The sequence below is a fragment of the Ochotona princeps genome, chromosome X, assembly GCF_030435755.1.
Source record: "Ochotona princeps isolate mOchPri1 chromosome X, mOchPri1.hap1, whole genome shotgun sequence".
Lineage (NCBI taxonomy): Eukaryota > Metazoa > Chordata > Mammalia > Lagomorpha > Ochotonidae > Ochotona > Ochotona princeps.
The window spans coordinates 10,889,728-10,896,208 of record NC_080865.1 but is presented as its reverse complement, the minus strand read 5'-3'; the positions used below and the strand labels follow the sequence as shown (position 1 = coordinate 10,896,208).

The window sequence follows — 6,481 nt, the reverse complement described above, 5'->3', positions numbered from 1 at the left end:
GCACCTGCCCTGCACACCAGCCACGCTCCCACCAGGGGCCAGCTGTTCCCTCTGCTAAGTCTGAGGAAAGCAGCATGGGGTGACCCCTCCTCGGAGCCCTGCATCTTCCAGGCGAGCCCAGGGAGAAGACAGGGCTGATAGGCCCTGCGTGTCTGGTCTGGGTACCCGGCACGGCCGCGTGCTTAGCAACAGGCAGCCCAACACCAGAGGATGCTGCGGGAGACCCAGGCCTGGGCGGGTTAGGAGGGAGTGGCGGTCGCCACAGGCCCGGAAGACAGGCAGGCGGCTCCCACGCCCTGCAGCCGGTACAACGCCTGCAGCTGCCTGTGCTTCTCTTTGGCACTGGTGACGGTGGTGCGGAAAAGCTTGCAGAAGAGCCGCACGGCCGGGGGCGAGTCGTCGTTGCCGGGCACGGGGTAAGTGATGAGGCACGGTTACAGTTGGTGTTTACGATGCTCACTGTGGGGATGTTCATTTTGGCGGCGTCCCTCACAGCCACGTGGGGCTCGAAGACGTTGAGCGTGTGCAGGAAGACGATGAGGTCCGGCAGGCGCACCCCGGGGCCCAGGAGGAGGTCAGCGTTGGTCAGCAGCCCGCCCTTGAAGCAGCGGGTGTGGGCGTACTCACAGCAGGTCTGTGTTGTGTTCTCGATCAGGTGCGAGAACTGCCAGTGGCGACTTAGCAGCAAGATGATGCCCCCGCGGTAGGCCACGTGGGCGGTGAAGTTGAGGGCCAGCTGCAGGTGCACGACCGTCTGCTCCAGGTCGATGATGGCCAGTCCAGGCAGCTCCCAAAGATAAACGGCTCCATAAACCTGTGCCGGTAGCCAGCCTCATGTCCCAGGTGCACAGGGCTTTTGCGGACATCGCCTTGACGTTGAAGAAGTCGGAGTGCCTCAGTGAGGGCTCCTTCAGGATCCTGTTGGTGACATCGCCGTCATCTTCGCGCTCGCGGACCGCCAGTGCTGCGGTGCTGCCCAGCATCCTGTAGCCGGGCCAGCACGGCCTGGGCCAGGCACCCGTGCAGCAGGCCACCCAGTGTGAGCATGGTGAACGCCATGGCCGGGCACATGCTAGGATCCCATATAGGCACCAGTTCTAATCTCAGCAGCCCCGCTTCCCATCCAACTCCCTGCTTGTGGCCTGAGAAAGCAGAAGACAGCCCAAAGCCTTGGGACCCTGTACCCACGTGGGAGACTCAGAAGAGGCTCCTGGCTCCTGGCTCCTGGCTTTGGATTAGCTCAGCTCCAGCTGTTGCGGCCACTTGGGGAGTGAATCTATGGACAAAAGATCACCCTCTCTCTCTCTCCTCCTCTCTGTATATCTGACTTTCCAACAAAAATAAATAAATCTTTTAAAAAATAGTTGTGCAGTATGCAGACAACACAGCTAGGCTTTCTGGGAGTGTCACATAGAGAACAGAGACAAATGCAGATGGCATTTCAAGGACACCTTGTACAAGTCTCGGGTCCAGATATGTGGTGCCAGAGAAAAATGTTCCATTTTGAGTGAAGGCATTGAAGCAAGGAAGTGGGTGTCATTTACAGAGAACACAGCATGCGGGAAGACAAGTCCTAGAGAACAATGTCAGAAAAGCAAGAGAGTGTCAGATTGTAGACAGCCTAAATGACAAGCCAGAGAATTGTTTCTCTGTGTTTCTCTGCTTGGCTCCACTAGCTCTGACAGTGCCTCCTTCCTTCTTGTCTCCCCACAGTACAGAATGATGTTTGCAGCCCTCTCCTGTCCCAGAAAAATCTCCCTTCCAGCTCCTCCACCAGTCCACATACCTACAATCCATGCACCCACATCCTTCCAACTTTGGCAGTAAAACTCCTACTACAGGGGCCCATGAGAACCAAAATTGCCACGAGTGGCCGAAATGCATTTTGGATGTTGTCAACATTCATTCCTTTTGCTGGATATGTTACCATGAACAAGTCTAAGGGTTCATAATAAAGTTAAATTGCAATGATTATTCAAGAGTTAGGACAACCAGTTAAAGGCATGTTAAATATTCCAAAGAGTCTAAAGTCAGAAAAGTTCTGGTAGACTTTTTAAAGCAATTCCAAGTTAATGAGTGCTACAGTGGACACAATATTCAACAATATATGTTTCCCACCTATAGGCAGCCAAAGAAACTAATAATAAATACAGACTAAGAGATATGATCTCATAGGTGACTTCTAGTGAATGGATCACCTTAAACAATCACTGGTTTCTTAAAGTCATTAGCTATTGCTCTAATACAGATAAAACTTTTTTGCGTCTGTGACTCCGCTTTTTCATTTTTCTTTTACCGTACGATCAGAAGCCCAACTTCAGTCTTGCGATGTTTCTAGGCTTCTCTATTTCCTATCTCTATCATACTTCCTATTGGAGACCCTCCATTTGTCAGGCTTCCCCACAACTCATTCCTAGGTGCGAAAGGCCCATCCCATTCTATCGTCCACTCTGCCTTCCCTCTAAAAGCTGCTGATCACCCTACCTCTTCTAGGAGAGTGTTTCAATGATGGATGGATACAAAGGAATACAAGAAAGTATGAGATACAAAATAAATATAATTCTGGACTACACACCTATTTTTATACTAAAACTACGGATTTGAGTAGGTGTTTGTTGCGGTGTTTAAGATACTACTGTGGATGTCTGCATCCCACATTTGTGTACCTGGTTTCAAATACTGACTTCACACTTAATTCCATCTTCCTGCTGATGCACACCTCAGAGGAAGGAGGTAATTACCTGGGTAGTTAGATATCTCCCACCCAAGTGGGAGACCAAGATTGAACTCCTAGCGCTTGGTTTCATCCTGGACCTGTCTGCCCTGGGTGTTGCAGGCATTTGGGAAAGGAATCACCAGAAAATTTTGGAGTGCTTTCCATCTCTCTTCAAATAAACAATTTTAAAATCTCCACAAACCTGTACTATTTAAATGAATGGAAGAGAAGGGAAAGCTTTTCCCTAGAGCAGAATGACAACTAGCAATTATAGAAAGCACAATGAGGATAGAAAAACAGTAAATGCTAAGTCTTGTGAGTAGGAGTTGGATGGAGAATATATATATATATATATATATATATATATATATATATACAGTCTCAAAATTTCTTTATATATCACTTACTAACTACCATAGGAGCAATAATCACCTTAGAGCACAGAAACTAGCAGGTAGCTCCTTGACAAAGGGATCAAAGTCACAGCATCAATATTATAACAAACCAACACAATGTACCACTGGGAATTCGCAACCTCACTTCTGTGGTGTTCTCATCACATGATATAATCATAAAGAAATTTAATACAGGCCCAAACTTGTGAATATTCTAAAACATAGCCAGTCTGGGGCTAGCTCCATGATATAGCAGACTTAATCTTCCACCTGTGGCAAGGTACCCAATATGGGCTCCAATTCAAATCTAAGCTGCCTACTTTCAATCCAGTTCTCTGCTAATGGCCAGTAGCTTGGGAAACCAGTGCAAGATGACTCAAGTTCTTGGGCCCCTGCACCCATGCAGAAGATCCAGAATTAGCTTCTGGCTCCTGCCTTTGGACCAGCCCAGGTTTGGCCGTTGTGGACACTTGGGGAGTAGACCAGTAGAACAAAAATCTCTCAGTAAGCCTGCCTTTATAACTAAATGAACAAAGAATGAATCCTTTTTAATATTTATCTATTTTTATTGGAAAGGTAAATTTACAAAGAGAAGGAGAGTCAAAGAAAAAGATCTTTTGTCCTCTGGTTCAATCCCCCAGTGGCCATAATGGCCAGAGCTAAGCCAATCCAAAGGCAGGAACCAGGAGCTTCTTCCAAGTTTCCCAGGTGGGTTCAGGGTTCCAAGTCTTTGGACCATCCTTGACTGCTTTTTCAGGTCACAAGCAGGGAGCTGAATGGGAAGTGGAGCAGCCAGGACGCAAACCAGTGCCCATTTGGGATCCCAGCACATGCAAAACAAGAATTTAGCCACTGAGTCATTGTGCCATCCCAACAAATAAACCTTTCAAAAAATAATTAGCCTATACTCTGAGAAAAGCTTCAAAGATTAAAAAAAGGTAATGAAAAGAAAACAAAGAAAGGCTGATGAACTGTTTTAGCTTAAAGAAGGTTGGGATTATATGACCACTTACTGCCATGCATGATCCTGAATCAAACCCTAGCTTAGGAAAAACAAGATAGTTATAAAGGACATTGGGACAATTATGAGATTAAAACATGGGGTGTGGATTGGATAATAGCATCATGTGTGTCCACATTGAATTCCAAATTTTGATTGCTATTCCATGGTTATGGAACAGAATGTCTGTTGTCTTAAGAAACCTAGTCTGGAGTATTTGGTAAGTTGGTTTGATGTTGTCAGCTTACTTTGCAATATTTCAGAAAAGAAATAGGAGGGAAAGAAAGAATGCCAAAGAATGATACAGCAAGTGAGGGGAATGTCAACAGTTGCTGGATCCAAGTAAAGAGTATCTTTTTGAAACTGCTTTTGTAAACCTGAAATTGTATCACGGCAATAGTTTTCTTAAGGCAGTCTTCCTACTGAAAGATCCCATGGTGCCTGATGCTGTGAGGTTTTGACTTCCCAGTGCTTCACACAAAGTGGTACATGATACTGGTTTGTTACAACATGAATGATGTTACCAGAGGTAGACAGGTAGATGATGGGTAGACAGATGGATAACTAGCTAGATGATAGAACGAGAGGAAGAGAGACAGAGAGTGAGATCCTCCACCCGATGACTCATTCCCCAAATGACTGCCAGAGATGGAGAAAGTCATAAGCAGACATGAAGTTCCTGCATACGAAGCTCTTCAGTAAGGATGAGCTCTTAAGCTCTACAGCCAAGCAAAGATTTTGACAAAGTAAGAGGCAAGAAGACCGGAGAGCAATGTTCATCTAGGAGAAAGAAGTAAAATCATTCAGGGGGAAAAAAATGGAGCAAACACAAATAAGATGCTGGCCATGGCCAAGCTTCCCCTCGCTGCAGCTCTGTTGTTCCAAGCTTATTCACTTTCTTCACTCTAGAGAGCTAGAACAGAAGGCATCCCTCAGAGAAAGAACACATAGTGTTCCGAGCTTGTTGACTCTTCTTTTTTGCCAATGGGATTAAATGTCTTTCCCTCTCCTTGTCCTTTTTGTTTATTGAGATAACAGTACGTATGTTCACTTACATAAGATAAAGGCATGACTGCTTAAAAGATTTACCCCAACAGCTAGCAATTGTATAGAGATGGGGACACTAGGAAATGTTCACTGAACTGACTTTCCTTCAATTATTAGCCATCCTGCTTTGGTTCTGTTAGTGAACAGAAATCTTCCTGAGCAAGCAGCAGTTTCAGATTTGATTATCTTGTCTGAAATGCAGACTATAGTGAGGCAGTCTCTAGGGATTTAGAAATAAAATTACCTTCTCAGTAGGAAACCCCTTCCAATGAGACAGCCAACTGAAATCATAGCCGCAGGTGAGACCTGGAGTTGTGTGCAGCAAGTGAAATGGCTTCAAAGTTTTATGCTGCTTAGTAACGTTGATGCAAAATTGATATTTCACTCCGAATTCAATCTGTTCTTATATTAGCATCAAGGTGTTTATTTTGCTCTTAAATCTTGAAGCGAAGTTATCCTCAGGAAAGATGGGTCGTCATTGTTCTTTGCTTACTAAGAACCTTGGTTTTACATATATTAGGTTGAGAAAAAAATGCGTGAATAGTAGATACCCACAGTCACTTCAAAGAATTGTGATTGCCAGCCAGTCTTGCCTCCTCACTCTTTCCAATCAAATTCACTCACTTCCTTAGCAAGCACTTAGTGGGTGCTGGACACTCTTTCAAGGGTGTCACTGGCATTATTAACATATCCAATCCACATAACCACCCTATGTGATAGATCCTATTATTATCCCATCTCATAGATGAAGAAACTGAGACACATAGTGTCTGTGATCATAACCATTCAGCAGTAGTACCTTCACTCTTAGTCATGGCACTGCTGTGCCTCTCTTCAATGTCTTGGATCACAAATGCAGCTGGAGGAACTAAAGCTCCCCATTGACAATTTGGAAACATGACTTGATGGTCTGTTGAGAGGGAATCTGCTTTTTTAGGGCCATCTGTCATCGAGCCAGTGTATCCCAAGACAGGAATTTATCAGTGTGCGTCTACAGACCAGATTCACAGAGGTGGGAACTCTTGTGTGTCCTTGAGCGGCATATTTCCTTTCCACAGACAGACCTCCACAAGAGGCCAAACAACAGCCAGTTGGAGCAAAACAAACTCAAACAAATGGAGCTGATAAGACCAGGGTTGCCAAGCATTAGCCAAGATTGCTAGTTCCACATTCCTTGCACTAATGAAAACTGCTTCACCAAAAAAAAATTCTGAGGTTCCTCTATCAGGTAATCTTTTTTACAAAAAAAAAAGGACTATAAACTTTGGCAAATGATAGTAAAAAAAAAAAAAAAAAAAACCAGGACTGTTTGTAAGAGTATAA

The 6,481-nt window shown here is 45.0% G+C and overlaps 1 pseudogene; it reads right to left on the bottom strand.

Annotated features, from left to right (window-relative positions):
- Positions 1-239: 239 nt before the first annotated feature.
- LOC101518945 (small ribosomal subunit protein uS2m-like) lies at positions 240-983 on the bottom strand (annotated as a pseudogene).
- Between the last annotated feature and the right edge of the window lie 5,498 nt (positions 984-6,481).